We start from the raw sequence: 24,684 nt of genomic DNA, 5'->3' as shown, positions 1-24,684 counted from the left end.
TCACCAACAACTCATGGAAAATTACTGAGTTCATATTGCAGATAGGCTATTTGGGCAGGTAAAACGACAAGAAACAATGACACTGTGAGACATCAAAAAGGATCTTCTCACCAACAGAACCCTGAATAACGACCTGGACAGACATTTGATGTGTTAAGTCACTGAAGGTTAAAATGTTAGAAACTGTGTGGGTCATGATGAGTTTAACAGGTTGGATGGCTGCTAAAAATCCAAGGCAGAGTGTGAGAAAAATTCACGTTGGAGAGGAGGGGACTACAGGAGGATTTTTGAAGTGTCAATCTCATATTTTTGCATCACATCATCTATTTGTGCAAGAGTGTATGCTGCATCTCCTAGAACTTGTCCTTTCTGATTCTAGTTAGGAAGGATGACAGATAAGTGTTCTTCATGACACTAGAAGATGGAAGGAAAGAAACAGACATTTTGTCATTGTTCTTCTCCCACTTACTTGATTAAACATCATGATAGGAGCCACTGTAATGACAGCTTCCGCTAATCAAAACTACACAAGTTAGTTTAGAGTTACTTGAGAAAGAAGACCCCCCCAGTATGACTGTGAATGTGTGAAAGCTGTTTGAAGAGACTAAGTCTTCTCTGAAGATCAGAATCCTTAGCAGCGGGAAGCAAGACTGTATAAATGTCTCTATACTGACACTTCTGCACTTGCTTTGTTTGGTTCATAGTCCAATCCACTTCACCAGCCAAAAGCAACTGGTCCTGCAGTTGACCTTTTTTTAGTATGGACTGTCCTCCATGCAATTGACATATAGGCCCCTTAAACATGCAAAAGTCTGTGGTACAAGACCCTGACCTCAGTAGACTGCCTTCAGGACAAAGGTCAGAGGCAATGGGACTTATTTTTGATTCAAGTTCCTACTCTTCCTCGCTTTTCAGCCTCCCCTTGCTGACTGGCTGTCTAAGTGTCTTGGGTTCCAGCTCTGGAGAGAGAAACGTTGCTGAGCCTATTCGGACTGTCTTGTATGTATATTTCAAGCTAAACTGTAATAAACCCTCTGAAGGAGGGACAGAAGCAATCAGATACTAGTAGTTGGAGGTTTTACTTGAGTAAGACCAGAGAGCCCAAGACTCTAATGTCATACACTGTGTGCCAACTTCAGGCTCAACAAGGCTCAACCCACAGGTTGAGAACAGCTGATCTATAAAATTAAAAAAAAGGGGGGGATTATGTACTTTGCTTTTCTCCTGAGATTTAAGCTTTAAGTCATTGAGTGGGACATTCAAAAGACAAAGAGCCAAGCAAAGGCTGAGAGGCTACAGACTGAGTGGAGCTTCTGCTTTTTCATAGATCTTACAGAGAAACATTTTCTCCAAAGCCAGCAATAATGTCTCACAGGAACTGCCTTAGGATTAACTGCCCTGGAAACTGATCAAATTTCAGGACTAACAACAGCTTTTAGTTAGCTAGACTCCTGATCATTAAAGTAATCTGCCCTGAGCCTCACTATTTACAGGAGCAAAGAGACTTTACTGAAAGAAGAAAAGGCAACATACACACAAGTGAGCAAACATGCAGAAACACACACACACACACACACACACACACACACACACACACACACCAGATATTTAAGTTAAAAGGTTACAATGAGAAAGCCAAATGAAAGAAAAAGCAACTAAAACATAAGATCTAGAATAGGCTTTAGTAGACAAACTTTAAATGGCTAATTATACATATAAATACTTAATGATTAGATAGAAAATGGCAGGAAATATAATAAAAATTAGATACAATGACTGAGTGGGTAGTCACATTGGATATGCCATTAGCAAGGAGAAAAGAGTGAATGTTTATGCTCCGTTCACTTTCATCCCTTTTTATAGTACAGAATCCCAGCCAGGGGAACAGTGCTACTCGCAATGGGCGGGTCTTGCTACCTCAATTATCATATCCAAGAAAATCTCCCAAAAACATGAAAAGAAGCATTTCTCTCAGGTAACTCTAGAGCTCATCAAGTTGGTAATTGAGATTAGCCATCACAGATGGTCTTAGCAATACACTAGCAAAGACTGCGGAAAGCTTAATGAACCAAAGCATATTTAGAGTGAAGAACACAGCAGCAAAACAAAAAGCTAAGAACTAAATGAAGATAAGGACAGGGTACATAAAAGATATGCAAGGCATAATTGGAACTCCAAAAGGAAAAGGAAAGAGGACACAACGCAGCATTTATAATGGGAGTCTAGAAGGCTTTTTAATTTGCATAAATCAAAGACATCTGTACTCTCATCTTTGTTCCCTCAATATCTGTAATAGGAAAGATGAACATCCAAAATATCAAGCAGCAGTAGATTAAGAAAAATGGCACAGTCCTAGAGTGGAATGAGATCCATCCTTTAAAAACAAAATCTTGTTCTATCGTTATATACAATACAAAGCATAAATCTGAGGGGAATTCCTCTGAGTGAGATATGCCAGCCAAAGATGCAGAAATATTCCATGATTTTATTTATATGAAGTGTTTAAAGTTAATGAGTCAGAAAGACATTATACAAGTTTTGCTGATTAGAGTTATAGTTTTACCAAAAAAAAAAAAAATACGGAGCTTTATACAGTCTAGTATATCATGCCCCTGGTTAAGCTCTATGCTGTATATTTAAAGTACTGTTAAAGGAATAGATCTCATGTAATGTGATCCAACCACCACACCATCATCTAACTGACTCTCTGTCTATCTATATTCAAGATGTAAAACAAGCCTCAAGCAAGAGTACAATAAAAATTTTAAAACTGATCCAAGAGCACTGCAATAAAACCATATCAAAGAGAAACTTATGTCAAGGTGTTTCATCATCAAGAGGTAGCCAGGGGACTCAATATAAACACACAATCAAAAAACAATGAAATCTTTTAAATACTGAAATCAAGCACCTTAGAATTAAGATGTATACTTACTATAAATAATACATAAAAATTAATTGCAAAATAGAGCCATTTCAAACAAACAAAACTAAAAATAAATTCCTCTATGGCCGAACACCAAGCAAGGAAGTTCCAGAGTTCTTTGAAGAAGAGAAAACAATGAAAGGTAGAAGTTCAGAAACACAGGGATGGGGATCACCGGGTCCTGGTATAAATATTCCAAGGTATAGATGAGTATGGCCTTATTAAAAAAGGAGAATATTGTCTGTGTGCTTGAAGTAAGGAAGCCAAATATGACTCACAAGTAACAGCCCACAGAGAATTGTCATATTTACAATTAGATGGAGTCAACTCTAAAGCAAGAAGCAGCATAACTAGAAATCAAGGGAGAAATAAATTGTTCACACTTTCTAAGGACAAATGGGTCAAATCACTACAAAGGTAATACAGTTGTTGTAAATTTTCTAATAGCATAGCTCTAGACTATGCAACACAGTTGCTGATGTAACTCAAATAAATATGAAAGCATACAATCATATTGAAAAGTGCATTTTTTACCAGACTTGTCACAGTGATTTCAAGAATAATGCATCAATAAAAATAAAGATCTCAGCTATTCTGTCTAATTGATATATCTAGAACACTGGAACTACAGACTTTGCACTCCTTCAAACTTAGAAGGATTATTTACCAATTAATTTCCATCTATTTCTGAAAGAAAGGTATGTAATTTTAATTATTAAACCTTATTTTTAATGATGGTTCTTAAGCTTTTAACCTTTCTTTTAGCCTATTATCCATCAGAGGTAGGGAAATATAGGAAAGTGGACCTGTTTAGAAAGGTTCTTTGGAGCACTTCGTGTCTGTGTTGTCTGGGAATTGGCAGTTTATTTTATAGGTTAGCAACAGCAGTTTGATAAATTCACAAACACTTTATGGATACAACAGTTGTCCAGTTCAGTAGAGTCAGGATAGCAAACATGAATCAGCACTGGGGGCACTACCTAGTAGCAATAGGCAGATCAAAGCCTCAGGGCATAAGTCAGCAGGAGGGACCCAGAGGAATGACAGTTTTCCACTGTGCCTCTCTCAGTGATGCAAAAATCAGTGAAGATTCAAGACCCATAAGTCTTGAACAGCCAACTCTATAAGTAAAGCTCAGCCTCTGCCCCTGTATGTCAGACTAATGTATATCCTTTAAACATCATGTGTCCTCTATGGATCTTGATTCATCATGGGTCTTGTTTTAGCATACGCTTTGTCTCAGCACATGTCTTGTCTTGTCATGTGTCTTATCTCAGCACATGTCTTCTCTTACCACGTGGTGTCTGTTTCAGTTGACATCACTTTGTCAATCAGTCTGAGTCTGCGAAAGTGACAAAAAAATTATAACACACTATCGGAAGTTTTTAAATGTGTTTTTCTCTATAGAGTCTTGACAAATGTAACTCAACTATGTAAAGTTAGGGGAACCAATGTATGTATATTGTTAGCAAAGAATCCTTTAAAGAATCCTTTGTCATATGTTCTTTCCAATGAATACTTAAGATTATCCTTCAAAGGTACAGTTCTGGTATGTAATAGTTCCTGTCAAGAATAAAATATTCTATCCTCAGGGAAGCTCTTGAAACAGGTAAATAACTCAAAATACCTTCAGGAAGTCCCTGAAACTAACCAGGTTAGCTAGGCTCCTTCCTGTCATGATAAGCAACAAAAGCTGAGAGTTCACTGCAGAAGAGAAAGTAAAGCTGCAAAGAATACTCTGAGACCAGCCTAGCTGACAGGAAGAGATTTAGACCAACTGACACATTTGAAAGACATTCTCTAACCTCAACTTGCTTGTAAATTGTCCAATGTGACAAAAGTTCCCAGATCTGTGAGTTCTCACCTATGCTGTCTTTCATTCATATTCCCTCACTCATATTCCTATAAGTAACCCCAATAAAATTCATTGATTCAACCCAAGTTGGACTTTGATGGTAACCAACTTTAATAACTGTCATGGGTCCTCTACCTTGGTGAATAGGCATGTGTTGCATCTCCACAAGGAAAGCTTTGTTACTCAACAAGTTCTCTTAAGGAGGGAAATGCAAATCAAGTCTGGCAATACATAAAAAGGGCAATACATTATAATCATGTTGGCTTAATTCCAGCACTGTGACCCATACAAGGAGAGATTAGCATCTGAAAAATCAGGCAGCAATTTACCACATTGACAGAATAAGAAAAATATGTTATCATCTCAATAGGTGCAGAATAAAACAATCCACATTCCCTCATAAATTTACTTTTTTAAAGAAAAATGTATGGTATATTAGAAATAGAATAGTTCTTCCTTTATCAAATAATTAACTATAAAAACCATGTACCATAAATCAGATGAAGAGTCAATTATTGAGAGATGCTCCCCTAAGGTTGGAAATAAAACAAGAATGACTATAGGTAAGACACAACTATTATTATCATCAGGGTGCATGATTTTACATATACAACATAACAGTATCTTTACATAAAGCACAGTCTTTAATGCTTTTATAATGATGTGACTATAATAAGGAAATCTACTTTAAATATCAATGTTAATTATTTTAAAAATAAGAAATTAACATGTATCCTTTTTAAGTTTTATTTATGTGTAGGCCTATGTAGCCTGCACATATGTTTGTTCATTGTGTATATGCTTAGTGTCTCCAGAGGCCAAAGGAAAGGATTGGACCCCCTGTGCTGGCTAGATTTATGTCAACTTAGCACAAACTATACTCATTTGAGTCAACTAAGAAAATGACTCCATAAGATTGAACACAGGTCCTATGGAAGAGCAACTGGTGCTCTTAACTACAGACCCATCTCTCAATGTCTAGGAAGTTAGAATTTAAGAAACAAAATGAAAGTCAAGATGTAAACAGTAGGTGTGCTCTTGAAGTGGCAAACTTTGTTGCCAGAGATAACAGTTCTCTCCATACTAATGCACTTCTGACACCATGCTCATCAAGATCCCAGACACTTATTTTTCTAAAAATCTTTATTAATGTTTATGTTAATTACAAAGGCAAAGTAAGATAAATTGTCACTTTTATAAGAAGTGGCAAACAGACAAACAAAACAGAATTAAAACCCCAAAGTGGCTCTTGCTCCTTATTCTTTCCCTTTTCCCCTCTTCCCCTCTGTCCCTTCTCTCCCCATTCCCCTTCCCCCTTCCCTCCACGTGTTCATGGCCAGCCTCTACCCTCCTCTTCTACTCTTCTCTCATTAAACCTTTCCACGTGAAAAAAAAACAAAAACAAAAAGAAAGTGCATGTTCATGAGATGTATGGAGAGAGGGAGAGAGAGGGAGAGAGAGAGAGAGAGAGAGAGAGAGAGAGAGAGAGAGAGAGAGAGAGAGAGAGAGAGTAAAAGGGGGATCTGATAGAGATACCATCAAAAACAAGGCCGGCACACATCAGTGATGAGGGCAATGTCTGATAATAATGGATCTGGGTCAGTTAGATCCCTTGAAACACTTGGGCCTGTTAATCTTGATTGTCAGCTTGGTATCTACTGAAAAGTCTTGAAGAGAAAGTCAATAAGAGCACTTTCAGTAAGAATAGACTGATGGGAGAGCACCCTACTCCAGAGTGGGTATCATCTTGCTGTGGTGGCCCAGATGGGAAGTGACTGAAATGTTGCTTCAATGTTGCTTGCCTGCCTATGTTTCTTTATTGATGGTGAATGTGCATATCCTGTCTGTGTTACTTGTGCTGACACTCCTCACTGACATAAGAACTCAGCTTCACCTTCCCATGTGGACTGAAGACCGTGGCTCTCCAGAAATCCTCCAGGCCCTTAATCCCAGGATTAAGACTATTAAAGACTCATGGACTGAGCAGATAACTACCTCTCAGACTCCCCAGCATGCAGCTGGGCATTACTGAAGTACCCAAGCACTACTGCTAGTAAGCCATTATAGAAAATTCCCTTTATAATATACACATTCTATGGGTCTGTTCCTCTAGGGAACCCTGCTCATAAAATCTTCAAAATTAATCTGGATCTCTCATTCTTAACATAACAAACATTTCCAAGTGGAATGTAGGACAGAATACTGAAGGAAAGATTAACATTTGTAAATGGTAAGTGCAGAGACTATCTTCATGCCATTAGGATTAGGAAAAGATTACTTTTAAATGAGACAAAACCCGCTAAGCATAAAGGAAGATTGATGAATCACAGTTAACTAAAATTGGGACTTTCAAATGGCCATAAACTGAATGAAAAATAAGGCAATGTGGGAAGTGTATTTATATACTTATCACTTAAAATGGTTCATGATAGAACGTTGTGTATATAGAAGAATTTGTGTGTAAAAGGAATCTCTACAACTCAATTGGAAGTGGATTAGAAGAAGATGAACCCCAGGAAAAATAACAGCAAGTAATGTAAACTCCCCATTTTCTTAAATGAGAAATAGACATTGCCAAAGGCCTATAAAACAACTGACCAAATTCATTGGTCACCTGGCAAAATAGAAATTAAAACCATAAGAGATAATATGGTAGAAACATCACAGTGCCTAAAACTAAAATTTCCTGAGTGTCTTAGGATTAAAATTGCCGTGATGAAACACTATAACTAAAACCAACTTGGGGAGGAAAGGGTTTATTTTACTTAGACTTACAGGTAACAGTCCATAACTGAGGAAAGTCATGGCAGGAAATTCGACAGAGCAGGAATCGGGAGGTAGAAAATGATGAAGACGTTGTTGATGGTTGCTGTCTAGTAGCTTGTTCCCCCGCCTCCCTGACTTGCTCAGCATGCTTTTTTATAGAACCCAGGACCACCAGCCAAGGGGTGGCACCACCCATAACATTCCAGGCCTTTCCCACACACTGTGTGTACCTTAGTGATATTGAGCAAAAATCTCCAAAAACTACTGCTGAAAATGTTAATAGATCCTAGGAGTGTCTGCTAAGGTTAAGTGCAGACATCATAAGACTTAGCAATTTTGTTCATAATTTTTATTTGTCTTAAATAATTTTATCCACAACATACATGAGACGTGTTCTGGGGCAAAGTCATATTTTCTGTTTATTACTCCACAGTGAGTCCTCTAACATAGCCACCTTTTCCTGCTTTTGCCCAAGGTCATGCAGGGAGATTAGTGGTAAATTTCCTCATGATCTAGGGACAAATATGAATTTTCTCCCTCCCTTCCTTGGAATGACCCTCTCAATTTGTTTTTTCTCATGTAACTACAAGTAGTCAGAGAGTCACATCAGCATCTCAGTGGACAGAGTAGCAGCCTCCAGGGTGAGGTCAACCTGGGTGCCTCTCTCCATAGTATAGAGAGAGAAATAAACACTTTGGCTCTTAAATGCTTGCAGATCTAATCTTCATAGTGTATGAAAATGTTTCTAAGAGATATGAAGGTATTTCTCTAAGTACATTTGCTTCCTTGGCTTGGGCTATTACTTATTTATATTTTAATAGTATGTATGTGTGTTGTCTCTCTGGGGTTATGTGCACTTGAGTGTAGGTACCCACACAAGTCAGAAGAAGGCATCAGATATGTGGAGCTGGAGTTATGGGCAGCAATGAGCTACCTAACATGGATTCAGGGAAACAGATTCTGTAAAATGAGAACGTGCTTCTAACTACTGAGCCACTCTCTAGCACACCAGGGACCTGACTTTTGACAAGAACATGGGAAATTCAAGTAATATTGTATTTTGCCTAGATTATACAGCCAATAGAAATGTACGCACATGTACATACACTATGGGCACATTCAGGAATGTTCACAGCAGCTTGTTCTTACAAGGACCAGACTAAAACCTAAAACTCCATAAGAAAGGAAAATCATCTATTGCAGTGTTCTCATACAAGAGAATCCTATAAAGGAGGAAAAATGGGAGACTTTCTATTGCATGCCGCCACAGAGATGGTCCTCACAGACAGATGTAAGCAAAAGAAGCCAGACATTTGTCTCTACTAAAATAAACCCCAAACTAAGTGATATGTACTAGCCCACTTCTCAGTGGGCTATTGACAAATCACTTTAGGTCTCAAGGTTAAGACCCCTGGTAGCACAGCAAGGACTTAAATGACAAGATCAGAACCCTTGAGGAATGTCCTTTGTCTTGGTCTGATCCTTGTCACATAGATGTATTCATTCTGTAAAAACGGATCAAGAACTTCAGCATCGTCTCTATACTCATGCATACTTAATATTTTTTAAAAGGAGGAGAGGCAAAGTTCTCAATAGCTTAGTAGTTCTCAGATAATTCAGAGAAGCAAAGCTCTCTGGCTCTACACATTCTAGAATCAAAAGTGGTATAGGCCAAACCTTATTCTCTCTGTCTTTCCTCTGACCCTCACTTATCTCCCTTTATTCTCTTGTTTCTCCCAAGTCAGCTTGCCAGAGTAAGAAGAATGAAGTGGTAGATAACAGCATGGCTAATACTGTTAGTTCTTGTATGGTGTACTTAGTGGACAGAACATAGGATTTAAGGTTCTGGTCTTGTGTTCACTACAAGCATTAGCAAGACTCTGGCATCTGTAGCCCTTGGAAAGAGACATTCAGACATTTGTTGTAATCAAAAAATCTCCATTCTGTGTCATCCAGATGTCTCACTGAGTAAAGACACTTGCTTCAAGCCTGACAAGAACTGACTTGCAAAAAGCTGTTCTCTAAGCTCTACTTAGACAAAGTTTGCATGTGTACGCCTCCAAACACACGAAATAAAGTGAATAAAAATGTAATAATGTTTTTTAAGTAACCCATTCTATGTCTCTGGTTAAATATTTTAAATGTTTATATTATTTAAATAAAAGAGGCAACTTTCATTCCACAGCAGAAAGACACTAATTTTAAATTTACACATTGGCTTTTCCATGACAAAAACATGCTGACCACTGTAAAGAGAAACATATCTCAACCTAACAGCTTTCCACTCCAAGGGGGGACTTCAGGTGAGAGCACAGAAACCAAGAGCTATCTCTAATGTTCCAAAGCAATTTTCTAAAGCCAGGCACATTCCTTCACACACCTGCAAAAGATCCAGAAGCCCATGGGGAAGTAAACATTTATTTCAAAAATAAACTTTAAAGTTTGGAAATAAAAACAGACAAGCTGTTTTCTTGTGTTAGAAACTGTGGCTCGGTGCTAGCAGAGGTGCTGTAATTAGGCTTTCAAAGAGCAGCAATAACAGGTGACAATGTACTCGGAGACATTCAAGCGAGTACACAGCTGAACAAGCGCAATTTACATCCATTACCCACAGATAAACACAGAGGACTAGGAAGCAGGAAGCAAGAGTTCTCATTCATCCACCACCAACTATCTGAATTTTCTTCTCTTCATAATAGGAGTAAGAACTGATTCCTGCCCCATCGTGAAATGCAAACGACCAAGGGAAGTACTTCATTTAGGGAAGTAGCTTAGAAATTACCACTGAGAGGCTAGAGCTGCAGCTCAGTTGGGGGGCGTGCTCTTCTAGTATCTGTGCATAAGGCCCTAGGTTCCATCCCCAGCACTGCACAGAACAGGTGTGCCGATTCATTCCCATGAGCCTAACACACAGGAGGTAGAGAGCAGAGGGTTAGTGTTCAAAGCCATCCTCAGCTACTCAGTGAGTTCAAAGCCACCCTAGGATACATGCACTCCGCTCTTTAGAAAGGGGGGAGTAAAGTTTGGGCTAGAGTGTTGTTTCAACAGTTAACAGGATTTATGGCTCTTTCAAAGAACCTGGTACCACACGGGGAGTTCATACCCATAACTCCAGTTCTGAGGAACCTAGTGCTTTTTTTGGCATCAGCAAGCTCCTGACAGACATGTGGCAAACTTACATACATACCAGCAAGCACCTATACCCATAAAATAAAAATAAGTGACTCTTTGTTTTAAAAAAGGAAAGAAAGAAAAACATCATAGAAATTACTATTAAAATCTGCTGCAGACTTTGCTTCTGTCCTTTTTCTTATGAGCGTCTTTATTTTTCTTTTTCTCATTTTCTTCTCTTCATTTCTCCTTTTGTCTCCATTGTCTGGCCTTTCTACCACTCTGAAATGTTCACTGTATATACATTAATTGACTATATTTTCATTTCTCTCTAAAACTACAGCTAAGTTACTTTTTCTTGTTTGTGACCCAAGATTGATTTAGCTTCATTGAGTCATTGGTTCCTATAAAAAAATAATGTTTTCTTTCTGTGGTCTAAAAGAATCATCCCTGAGTTTATTGGAATAACAGAGTCAATTTGTTAGTGAACAATATTTCAGGGTCACAAGCAACCAACCTACTAGTGATTTTCCTTTCAGGGACATTGAACCAACACCACCTCATTTCTTTGAGCTGCCCTGTGTTCTACCCTTGGGTGAGTATGTATCTAGAATGGCTTCCCTCTTTGTCCACTTTCTGAATGGTAAATGAGATCCTAGGATCTCTGATCAATTTTAATCAATCAATAAGTACTTTCTTAGCATTCATAATATGCACAGCTTGTATTAGGTATTTGAAAAACTGTACTTAAAAAGTGTATTTTTATTTTAAATATCTTGTAATATTTTCACATGAGGAAAGAAATCATATATAATATATCATATACAAATTTTATGTGGTATTGTACTATATTATATAGAGCAGAATTACTGACTAAAGCTGATTAAAATATCCATGACTTCAGTCTATCACTTATTCCTCCTATTGAACTGAAACTTTGTACCTGTTAATCAGGACACCTTCCTTCCATCTTTCTCTAATCATTCTTACAATAAATATACAGAAGCCTCTGTTGGATACTCTCAGATCTTCTGACAGGAACACTAAAAATATCGTTACCTCAAGGACTTTCATCTAAAAGTGAAGATAAGTAAATAAACAATTATTCTGTAACACAGTGAAATAAGAACTATACCAGCCGGAGAGAGGAGACAGCACAGTAAGAACTGACTACTCAGAACCGAAGCTTACAGAGAAAAAAGAGCAAGGGGGAAACTGCATTGTGCTTTGCTGTGAGTGTGCTCTTCCATAGCCCCCTCCTCAAAGGCCACCATTCTTGAAGAATTCTCTGCAATGATTCCTCAATGTATACTTACCTCTTAACGATTTTCCACTACCATACAGGATTACCCATATACTAACACATACATATGTAATAATAAAAGAGAAGCCCTTATTAAATCCTAATGAGTAAATAATGAATTTAGATGGAGTCTACACAGTGCAGAACACAGAGTTTCTCCCAGCTTCCTTAAAGCATCCAGTCAAATAAGTCAAAGCAATATCTTAACTGGAAAAGAAATATATATATATATATATATATATATATATATATATATATATATATATATAAGCATATTTCCAAGTAGGAAAACATGTTCCAATCTTTACTAGTATCATTGGGTCATTAAATATTTGTTCTATCACATTGTGTCTGTTCATGTTCCTCAAATCAGAAACTCTTAGAAGGCTCACTGAACCTCTGTTCACTTTTGCTGTTAGCAATCAATTGCAACCTCAGAGCCCAGGTCTGTATCAGCTATAATCAGGCTTACCTAAAAACAACTGCTCTTCTCACAAGCGGCAAGATTTTAATGCAGTTGTCATTCCAGATAGTAGGATGAAAGAGCCACAGAACTGTCTCTAAAACAAATTATTGTTGCTAAACTTTGATAAAGGTATATGAAAATATAGTTCATTCATGTGGTGTGTGTGTGTGTGTGTGTGTGTGTGTGTGTGTGTGTGTGGTGTGTACATGTTAGTTCTGTGTTTTTTAAGACATCAGAAGTTTTCGTTCAGATGGATGAACTTTTGTATATCAGTAACAGAAAAGATGATCAAGGTTCAATAATGCATGTAAATGCATTGTAAAGAGTACTTCTTATTTTATGTATATGAATATTTTGCCTGAATGTACTTTTACGAATTTCCAAGAAAGTCAGAAGAGGGAACTGGATCCCATGAAACTGGAGTTACAGATGATCATGAGACAACATACGTGTCCTAGGAACTGAACCTTGTCCTTTGCAAGAGTAAGTCCTCTAAGCCATTGAGTCATATTCTCCAACCTCATGAAAATAGTTTTAAACATTCAACCAAAACAATCTAAATATTTGTGATACATCTACTAAACTGAATCTAGCACTAGTATGTGATAGACATGCTATTATTGTATTTATTATTGTATATATGCCAAGGAGAAGAAGAGCCCTCTTAAAAAGGATGTAAGGGAGAGACACCGCCGGACCCTGAAGGAAACAGACCGGATAAACAGTTCTCTGCACCCAAAGCCCGTGGGAGGGAGAGCTAAACCTTCAGGCAGACAAGCCTGGGAAACCAGAAAAGACTGCTCTCTGCACACACATCTCGGACGCCAGAGGAAAAAGCCAAAGACCATCTAGAACCCTGGTGCACAGAAGCTCCCGGAAGGGGTGGCACAGGTCTTCCTGGTTGCTGCCGCTGCAGAGAGCCCGTGGGCAGCACCCCACGAGCGAACTTGAGCCTCGGGACCACAGGTAAGACCAACTTTTCTGCTGCAAGAAAGCTGCCTGGTGAACTCAAGACACAGGCCCACAGGAACAGCTGAAGACCTGTAGAGAGGAAAAACTACACGCCTGAAAGCAGAACACTCTGTCCCCATAACTGACTGAAAGAGAGGAAAACAGGTCTACAGCACTCCTTACACACAGGCTTATAGGACAGTCTAGCCACTGTCAGAAATAGCAGAACAAAGTAACACTAGAGATAATCTGATGGCGAGAGGCAAGCGCAGGAACCCAAGCAACAGAAACCAAGACTACTTGGCATCATCGAAGCCCAATTCTCCCACCAAAACAAACATGGAATATCCAAACACATCAGAAAAGCAAGATCTAGTTTCAAAATCATATTTGATCATGATGCTGGAGGACTTCAAGAAAGATGTGAAGAACTCCCTTAGGGAAACACAGGAAAACATTAATAAAGAAGTAGAAGCCTACAGAGAGGAATCACAAAAATCCCTGAAAGAATTCCAGGAAAACACAATCAAACAGTTGAAGGAATTAAAAATGGAAATAGAAGCAATCAAGAAAGAACACATGGAAACAACCCTGGATATAGAAAACCAAAAGAAGAGACAAGGAGCTGTAGATACAAGCTTCACCAACAGAATACAAGAGATGGAAGAGAGAATATCAGGAGCAGAAGATTCCATACAAATCATTGACTCAACTGTCAAAGATAATGTAAAGCGGAAAAAGCTACTGGTCCAAAACATACAGGAAATCCAGGACTCAATGAGAAGATCAAACCTAAGGATAATAGGTATAGAAGAGAGTGAAGACTCCCAGCTCAAAGGACCAGTAAATATCTTCAACAAAATCATAGAAGAAAACTTCCCTAACCTAAAAAAAGAGATACCCATAGGCATACAAGAAGCCTACAGAACTCCAAATAGATTGGACCAGAAAAGAAACACCTCCCATCACATAATAGTCAAAACACCAAACGCACAAAATAAAGAAAGAATATTAAAAGCAGTAAGGGAAAAAGGTCAAGTAACATATAAAGGCAGACCTATCAGAATCACACCAGACTTCTCGCCAGAAACTATGAAGGCCAGAAGATCCTGGACTGATGTCATACAGACCCTAAGAGAACACAAATGCCAGCCCAGGTTACTGTATCCTGCAAAACTGTCAATTAACATAGATGGAGAAACCAAGATATTCCATGACAAAACCAAATTTACACAATATGTTTCTACAAATCCAGCACTACAAAGGATAATAAATGGTAAAGCCCAACATAAGGAGGCAAGGTATAACCTAGAAGAAGCAAGAAACTAATCGTCTTGGCAACAAAACAAAGAGAATAAAAGCACACAAACATAACCTCACATCCAAATATGAATATAATGGGAAGCAATAATCACTATTCCTTAATATCTCTCAACATCAATGGCCTCAACTCCCCAATAAAAAGACATAGATTAACAAACTGGATACGCAACGAGGACCCTGCATTCTGCTGCCTACAGGAAACACACCTCAGACACAAAGACAGACATTACCTCACAGTGAAAGGCTGGAAAACATTTTTCCAAGCAAATGGTCAGAAGAAGCAAGCTGAGGTAGCCATTCTAATATCAAATAAAATCAATTTTCAATTAAAAGTCATCAAAAAAGATAAGGAAGGACACTTCATATTCATCAAAGGAAAAATCCACCAAGATGAACTCTCAATCCTAAATATCTATGCCCCAAATACAAGGGCACCAACATATGTAAAAGAAACCTTACTAAAGCTCAAAACACACATTGCACCTCACACAATAATAGTGGGAGATTTCAACACCCCACTCTCATCAATGGACAGATCATGGAAACAGAAATTGAACAGAGATGTAGACAGACTAAGAAAAGTCATGAGCCAAATGGACTTAAGGGATATTTATAGAACATTCTATCCTAAAGCAAGAGGATATACCTTCTTCTCAGCTCCTCATGGTACTTTCTCCAAAATTGACCATATAATTGGTCAAAAAACGGGCCTCAGCAGGTACAGAAAGATAGAAATAATCCCATGCGTGCTATCGGACCACCACGGCCTAAAACTGGTCTTCAATAACAATCAAGGAAGAATGCCCACATATACTTGGAAATTGAACAATGCTCTACTCAATGATAACCTGGTCAAGGAAGAAATAAAGAAAGAAATTAAAAACTTTTTAGAATTTAATGAAAATGAAGGTACAACATACCCAAACTTATGGGACACAATGAAAGCTGTGCTAAGAGGAAAACTCATAACGCTGAGTGCCTGCAGAAAGAAACAGGAAAGAGCATATGTCAGCAGCTTGACAGCACACCTAAAAGCTCTAGAACAAAAAGAAGCACATACACCCAGGAGGAGTAGAAGGCAGGAAATAATCAAACTCAGAGCTGAAATCAACCAAGTAGAATAAAAAAGGACCATAGAAAGAATCAACAGAACCAAAAGTTGGTTCTTTGAGAAAATCAACAAGATAGATAAACCCTTAGCCAGACTAACGAGAGGACACAGAGAGTGCGTCCAAATTAACAAAATCAGAGGTGAAAAGGGAGACATAACAACAGATTCAGAGGAAATTCAAAAAAATCATCAGATCTTACTATAAAAACCTATATTCAACAAAACTTGAAAATCTTCAGGAAATGGATAATTTCCTAGACAGATACCAGGTACCGAAGTTAAATCAGGAACAGATAAACCAGTTAAACAATCCCATAACTCCTAAGGAAATAGAAGCAGTCATTAAAGGTCTCCCAACCAAAAAGAGCCCAGGTCCAGACGGGTTTAGTGCAGAATTCTACCAAACCTTCATAGAAGATCTCATACCAATATTATCCAAACTATTCCACAAAATTGAAACAGATGGATCACTACCGAATACCTTCTACGAAGCCACAATTACTCTTATACCTAAACCACACAAAGACACAACAAAGAAAGAGAACTTCAGACCAATTTCCCTTATGAATATCGATGCAAAAATACTCAACAAAATTCTGGAAAACCGAATCCAAGAGCACATCAAAACAATCATCCACCATGACCAAGTAGGCTTCATCCCAGGCATGCAGGGATGGTTTAATATACGGAAAACCATCAACGTGATCCATTATATAAACAAACTGAAAGAACAAAACCACATGATCATTACATTAGACGCTGAGAAAGCATTTGACAAAATTCAACACCCCTTCATGATAAAAGTCCTGGAAAGAATAGGAATTTAAGGCCCATACCTGAACATAGTAAAAGCCATATACAGCAAACCAGTTGCTAACATTAAACTAAATGGAGAGAAACTCGAAGCAATCCCACTAAAATCTGGGACTAGACAAGGCTGCCCACTCTCTCCCTACTTATTCAATATAGTTCTTGAAGTTCTAGCCAGAGCAATCAGACAACAAAAGGAGGTCAAGGGGATACAGATCGGAAAAGAAGAAGTCAAAATATCACTGTTTGCAGATGATATGATAGTTTATTTAAGTGATCCCAAAAGTTCCACCAGAGAACCACTAAAGCTGATAAACAACTTCAGCAAAGTGGCTGGGTATAAAATTAACTTAAATAAATCAGTAGCCTTCCTCTACACAAAAGAGAAACAAGCCGAGAAAGAAATTAGGGAAACGACACCCTTCATAATAGACCCAAATAATATAAAGTACCTCGGTGTGACTTTAAGCAAGCAAGTAAAAGATCTGTACAATAAGAACTACAAGACACTGAAGAAGGAAATTGAAGAAGACTTCAGAAGATGGAAAGATCTCCCATGCTCATGGATTGGCAGGATTAATATACTAAAAATGGCCATTTTACCAAAAGCAATTTGCAAATTCATCTGGAATAACAAAAAACCCAGGATAGCTAAAGCTATCCTCAACAATAAAAGGACTTCAGGAGGAATCACTATCCCTGAACTCAAGCAGTATTACAGAGCAATAGTGATAAAAACTGCATGTATTGGTACAGAGACAGACAGATAGACCAATGGAATACAAATGAAGACCCAGAAATGAACCCACACACCTATGGTCACTTGATTTTTGACAAAGGAGCCAAAACCATCAAATGGAAAAAAGATAGCATTTTCACCAAATGGTGCTGGTTCAACTGGAGGTCAACATGTAGAAGAATGCAGATCGATCCATGCTTATCACCCTGTACAAAGCTTAAGTCCAAGTGGATCAAGGACCTCCACATCAAACCAGACACACTCAAACTAATAGAAGAAAAACTAGGGAAGCATCTGGAACACATGGGCACTGGAAAAAATTTCCTAAACAAAACACCAATGGCTTACGCTCTAAGATCAAGAATCGACAAATGGGATCTCATAAAACTGCAAAGCTTCTGTAAGGCAAAGGACACTGTGGTTAGGACAAAACGGCAACCAACAGATTGGGAAAAGATCTTTCCCAATCCTACAACAGATAGAGGCCTTATATCCAAAATATACAAAGAACTCAAGAAGTTAGACCGCAGGGAAACAAATAACCCTATTAAAAAATGGGGTTCAGAGCTAAACAAAGAATTCACAGCTGAGGAATGCCGAATGGCTGAGAAACACCTAAAGAAATGTTCAACATCTTTAGTCATAAAGGGAATGCAAATCAAAACAACCCTGAGATTTCACCTCACACCAGTGAGAATGGCTAAGATCAAAAACTCAGTGGACAACAGATGCTGGCGAGGATGTGGAGGAAGAGGAACACTCCTCCATTGTTGGTGGGATTGCAAACTGGTACAACCATTCTGGAAATCAGTCTGGAGGTTCCTCAGAAAATTGGACATTGAACTGCCTGAGGATCCAGCTATACCTCTCTTGGGCATATACACAAAAGATGCCCCAACATATAAAAAAGACAAGTGCTCCACTATGTTCATTGCAGCCTTATTTATAATAGCCAGAAGCTGGAAAGAACCCAGATGCCCTTCAACAGAGGAATGGATACAGAAAATGTGGTACATCTACACAATGGAATATTACTCAGCTATCAAAAACAACGACTTTATGAAATTTGTAGGCAAATGGTTGGAACTGGAAATCATCATCCTGAGTGAGCTAACCCAATCACAGAAAGACATACATGGTATGCACTCATTGATAAGTGGCTATTAGCCCAAATGCTTGAATTACCCTAGATGCCTAGAGCAAATGAAACTCAAGACGGCTGATCAAAATGTGAATGCTTCACTCCTTCTTTAAAAGGGGAATAAGAATACCCTTGGCAGGGAAGAGAGAGGCAAAGATTAAAACAGAGACTGAAGGAACACCCATTCAGAGTCTGCCCCACATGTGGCCCATACATATATAGCCACCCAATTAGACAAGATGGATGAAGCAAAGAAGTGCAGACCGACAGGAGCCGGATGTAGATCGCTCCTGAGAGACACAGCCAGAATACAGCAAATACAGAGGCGAATGCCAGCAGCAAACCACTGAACTGAGAATAGGACCCCCGTTGAAGGAATCAGAGAAAGAACTGGAAGAGCTTGAAGGGGCTCGAGACTCCATATGTACAACAATGCCAAGCAACCAGAGCTTCCAGGGACTAAGCCACTACCCAAAGACTATACATGGACTGACCCTGGACTCTGACCTCATAGGTAGCAATGCATATCCTAGTAAGAGCACCAGTGGAAGGGGAAGCCCTGGGTCCTGCTAAGACTGAACCCCCAGTGAACTAGTCTATGGGGGGAGGGCGGCAATGGGGGGAGGGTTGGGAGGGGAACACCCATAAGGAAGGGGAGGGGGGAGGGGGATGTTTGCCCGGATACCGGGAAAGGGAATAACACTTGTTGAAATGTATATAAGAAATACTCAAGTTAATAAAAAAAAAGAAATGTAAATAAAATACCCAATTTAATAAAAAAAAAAAGGATGTAAGGGCTAGAGAGATGGTCCAGCTGTTAGAGGCTAGGCTCACAACCAAAATGTATATAAAATGTGGCTTAATCTATAAGACCTTTGGGCAGAACTCATCTCAGAGTCTGGAGCACAATTACTGCAGACGATTCTCTTAAGGGACCTGTTGCTCACAGGACATCTGGGGAGCACAGGGGTGTGTGAGGATATTGGCCAAATATAGGAATCCTATTGTACCACTCTCTAAGGCATGTGGAGTTAAGGCAGATGAAAAATCAGAGTAGAAGCTAAACCACCGATATAAATTTTCTCAAAACACATAATTTTTTAATGTACTACAGAAAATCCTAAATTAATGTGTTTTAAGGTTAAATCTCTTATTGATAGCTTAAAAATATGAACTAGCTAGGAGTCATGATGGTATGTACCTCAAATACAGAAATTGGTATGTGGAAAAGAAGAAGGATCAAGTGTCCCTGGCACTTTATTTCCTACCAATCAGGAGGAAAGTAGAAGTTGATTATTTGGCTCCCAGCATCAGCCAATTATTTTAAAGAGCAACAAAATTCCATAATATCCCCCAATCCGATATGTGTCAGGCTAGAAACCCCCTCGCTTGCCAACCATTTCCTATAAAATCTTGTCCCACTGAGAGCTGGGTCCTCACCCTTCTGTCCTGCTGCATCAGAGACAGCATGTGGCCCAAACTTGAGTCTGAATAAAGACTATAGTGCAGTAGTGTCAGAGTCGGGCCCTTGGTGGTATTCTGGGATTCATGAATGCTTAACAGGCACAAAACACTGAGTTACATTATTTCAGGCTGAAAGCTCCCCCCCCCCCCCCAAAAAAAAAAAAAAACAACTCTGCTGCTGGTAGACCCTAATCCTTGGCGCTTTGTGAGCTGACTCGATATGGTACCTCCTACAATTATTGTGGTCAAAAAAGGTGGGATATAGTGGGATATGTGCTGACTTCTGTGTCTGGGGAGATTTGGAATGGGAATTGGGAAATGGACAAGATCTAAAAATGAATATGGCATGGCCCCTGTTCTTAAGAGATTTGGTACACTGTTTAAAGGGACAGTCATGCATAATTTCCTTGGAAAACCAGGTAAAGAGTATTGACACACTTGGCTCATACAACCCCTCTGAAGGAGATTGCAAGATAATTTTGTGGTGACTCTTGGCTCTCCTTCTGTCTCATGGTAGGGTTCTCCACCCTGTGTGAAGATACCTTGCAAGTCTTACATAACAGATCAAGAACTAGACTACTTGGAAGTTGTGATAGGAAACAGAGAAGAAAACAAGCATTCTAACTTTAAATTTTTTAGGGTTTTATGAAACTAGTAATTGCCAAGGATACTAGCACTCTTTAAGTTAAATGATCTTCGATGTTTTCTTTCACATGTCCTAATTTAAACAGCTATCACTCTTTCTCCTCATTGTGACTGCCCAACTCCCCTCATACTGATGGTGTTTTTAAGCAATAACAAATGATGTTAAAATTCTATCAAAATGTGTATTTTTACCACTCTTTGACTAGAATGATGAATTAACTCTGAATAATTGCCTTTTCCCCAGCATGAAGAAGATGTTCAAACCTATCATCACAATTCATAAGATTTCTCTCAAAATATCAAGCTTTGCTTATGCTTCCTGAGGTCATATTTTGGTGGCTGAAGCAATCTAAGCATGTGGTTATTTCCTGAATTGTCAAATCCTGCTTATCCTATAATCTTAGTATCTTCCTACAGATTATTTAGACATAAATCATCTGATAGCAAGTACATAATCGACAAAAGCAAAATTAGATATCAGTAAGAGATAACGCTGAAAGGTTCCTATATAGCAAGGGAAAAAGGCAACAACAAAAAAAGAATCATTTGAAATGTAAAAACATGTAAATCATACATCTGATGAGGAATTATATCCAAAATGTACAGCATTTCCTGTAACTTAACAGCAGTAAGAGTAGTAATGAATTAGTAACTCAACAAAGTCTTGGATAGACATTTCTCAAAAACAGTCAGCAACATGATCACTGATCAACAAGAAAGTGTGGTTAAAGCCACAATTAGACATGGTTCACATCTGTGAGAGAAGCTATTACTTTAAAAAGCATTGGTAAGAATAATTAGAAATTTAACTTTTACACACTGTTGGTGGGACTATGAAAGGTCAAGGCATTGAGAGAAACTGTAGAGGAGCTTCAAAAAAATATAGGTCGCCACAGCAGCTCTCTGCTCCCAGACCCGGTGAGAGAGAGACCCAACCACCTGGTCAGGTGGGCACTCCTGAGGCTGCAGAGCGGAAGAGACCACCAACACTGCTCACCCCTGCCCACATCCCTGGCCCAAGAGGAAACTGTATAAGGCCTCTGGGCTCCCGTGGGGGAGCGGCAGGACCCCTGCCAGAGACACCGCCGGACCCTGAAGGAAACAGACCGGATAAACAGTTCTCTGCACCCAAATCCCGTGGGAGGGAGAGGTAAACCTTCAGAGAGGCAGACAAGCCTGGGAAACCAGAAGAGACTGCTCCCTGCACACACATCTCGGACGCCAGAGGAAAAAGCCAAAGACCATCTGGAACCCTGGTGCACTGAAGCTCCCAGAAGGGGCGACACAATTCTTCCTGGTTGCTGCCGCTGCAGAGAGCCCCTGGGCAGCAACCAACAAGCAAACCTGAGCCTCGGGACCACAGGTAAGACCAAATTTTCTGCTGCAAGAAAGCTGCCTGGTGAACTCAAGACACAGGCCCACAGGAACAGCTGAAGACCTGCAGAGAGGAAAAACTACACGCCCGAAAGCAGAACACTCTGTCCCCATAACTGACTGAAAGAGAGGAAAACAGGTCTACAGCACTCCTTAACACAGACTTATGGACAGTCTAGCCACTGTCAGAAATAGCAGAACAAAGTAACACTAGAGATAATCTGATGGCGAGAGGCAAGCGCAGGAACCCAAGCAACAGAAACCAAGACTACATGCCATCATCGGAGCCCAATTCTCCCACCAAAACAAACATGGAATATTCAAACAAACCAGAAAAGCAAGATCTAGTTTCAAAATCATATTTGATCATGATGCTGGAGGACTTCAAGAAAGACATGAACACACTTAGGGAAGCACAGGAAAACATTAATAAACAAGTAAAAGCCTAGAGAGAGGAATCGCAAAAATCCCTGAAAGAATTCCAGGAAAACACAATCAAACAGTTGAAGGAATTAAAAATGGAAATAGAAGCAATCAAGAAAGAACACATGGAAACAACCCTGGATATAGAAAACCAAAAGAAGAGACAAGGCGCTGTAGATACAAGCTTCACCAACAGAATACAAGAGATGGAAGAGAGAATATCAGGAGCAGAAGATTCCATAGAAATCATTGACTCAACTGTCAAAGATAATGTAAAGCGGAAAAAGCTACTGGTCCAAAACATACAGGAAATCCAGGACTCAATGAGAAGATCAAACCTAAGGATAATAGGTATAGAAGAGAGTGAAGACTCCCAGCTCAAAGGACCAGTAAATATCTTCAACAAAATCATCGAAGAAAACTTCCCTAACCTAAAAAAAGAGATACCCATAGACATACAAGAAGCCTACAGAACTCCAAATAGATTGGACCAGAAAAGAAACACCTCCCGTCACATAATTGTCAAAACACCAAACGCACAAAATAAAGAAAGAATATTAAAAGCAGTAAGGGAAAAAGGTCAAGTAACATATAAAGGGAGACCTATCAGAATCACACCAGACTTCTCGCCAGAAACTATGAAGGCCAGAAGATCCTGAACTGATGTCATACAGACCCTAAGAGAACACAAATGCCAGCCCAGGTTACTGTATCCAGCAAAACTGTCAATTAACATAGATGGAGAAACCAAGATATTCCATGACAAAACCAAATTTACACAATATCTTTCTACAAATCCAGCACTACAAAGGATAATAAATGGTAAAGCCCAACATAAGGAGGCAAGCTATACCCTAGAAGAAGCAAGAAACTAATCGTCTTGGCAACAAAACAAAGAGAATGAAAGCACACAAACATAACCTCACATCCAAATATGAATATAACGGGAAGCAATAATCACTATTCCTTAATATCTCTCAATATCAATGGCCTCAACTCCCCATTAAAAAGACATAGATTAACAAACTGGATACGCAACGAGGACCCTGCATTCTGCTGCCTACAGGAAACACACCTCAGAGACAAAGACAGACACTACCTCAGAGTGAAAGGCTGGAAAACAACTTTCCAAGCAAATGGTCAGAGGAAGCAAGCTGGAGTAGCCATTCTAATATCAAATAAAATCAATTTCCAACTAAACGTCATCAAAAAAGATAAGGAAGGACACTTCATATTCATCAAAGGAAAAATCAACCAAGATGAACTCTCAATCCTAAATATCTATGCCCCAAATACAAGGGCACCTACATACGTAAAAGAAACCTTACTAAAGCTCAAAACACACATTGCACCTCACACAATAATAGTGGGAGATTTCAACACCCCACTCTCATCAATGGACAGATCATGGAAACAGAAATTAAACCGAGATGTAGACAGACTAAGAGAAGTCATGAGCCAAATGGACTTAACAGATATTTATAGAACATTCTATCCTAAAGCAAAAGGATATACCTTCTTCTCAGCTCCTCATGGTACTTTCTCCAAAATTGACCATATAATTGGTCAAAAAACGGGCCTCAGCAGGTACAGAAAGATAGAAATAATCCCATGCGTGCTATCGGACCACCACGGCCTAAAACTGGTCTTCAATAACAATAAGGGAAGAATGCCCACATATACGTGGAAATTGAACAATGCTCTACTCAATGATAACCTGGTCAAGGAAGAAATAAAGAAAGAAATTAAAAACTTTTTAGAATTTAATGAAAATGAAGGTACAACATACCCAAACTTATGGGACACAATGAAAGCTGTGCTAAGAGGAAAACTCATAGCGCTGAGTGCCTGCAGAAAGAAACAGGAAAGAGCATATGTCAGCAGCTTGACATCACACCTAAAAGCTCTAGAACAAAAAGAAGCAAATACACCCAGGAGGAGTAGAAGGCAGGAAATAATCAAACTCAGAGCTGAAATCAACCAAGTAGAAACAAAAAGGACCATAGAAAGAATCAACAGAACCAAAAGTTGGTTCTTTGAGAAAATCAACAAGATAGATAAACCCTTAGCCAGACTAACGAGAGGACACAGAGAGTGTGTCCAAATTAACAATATCAGAAATGAAAAGGGAGACATAACTACAGATTCGGAGGAAATTCAAAAAATCATCAGATCTTACTATAAAAACCTATATTCAACAAAATTTGAAAATCTTCAGGAAATGGACAATTTCCTAGACAGATACCAGGTATCGAAGTTAAATCAGGAACAGATAA

Source organism: Rattus norvegicus, chromosome 4 (assembly GCF_021556685.1).
Source record: "Rattus norvegicus strain SHRSP/BbbUtx chromosome 4, alternate assembly SHRSP_T2T, whole genome shotgun sequence".
Classification (NCBI taxonomy): domain Eukaryota; kingdom Metazoa; phylum Chordata; class Mammalia; order Rodentia; family Muridae; genus Rattus; species Rattus norvegicus.
The sequence above is the reverse complement of the archived record's forward strand: the minus strand, read 5'-3'. Positions refer to the sequence as shown.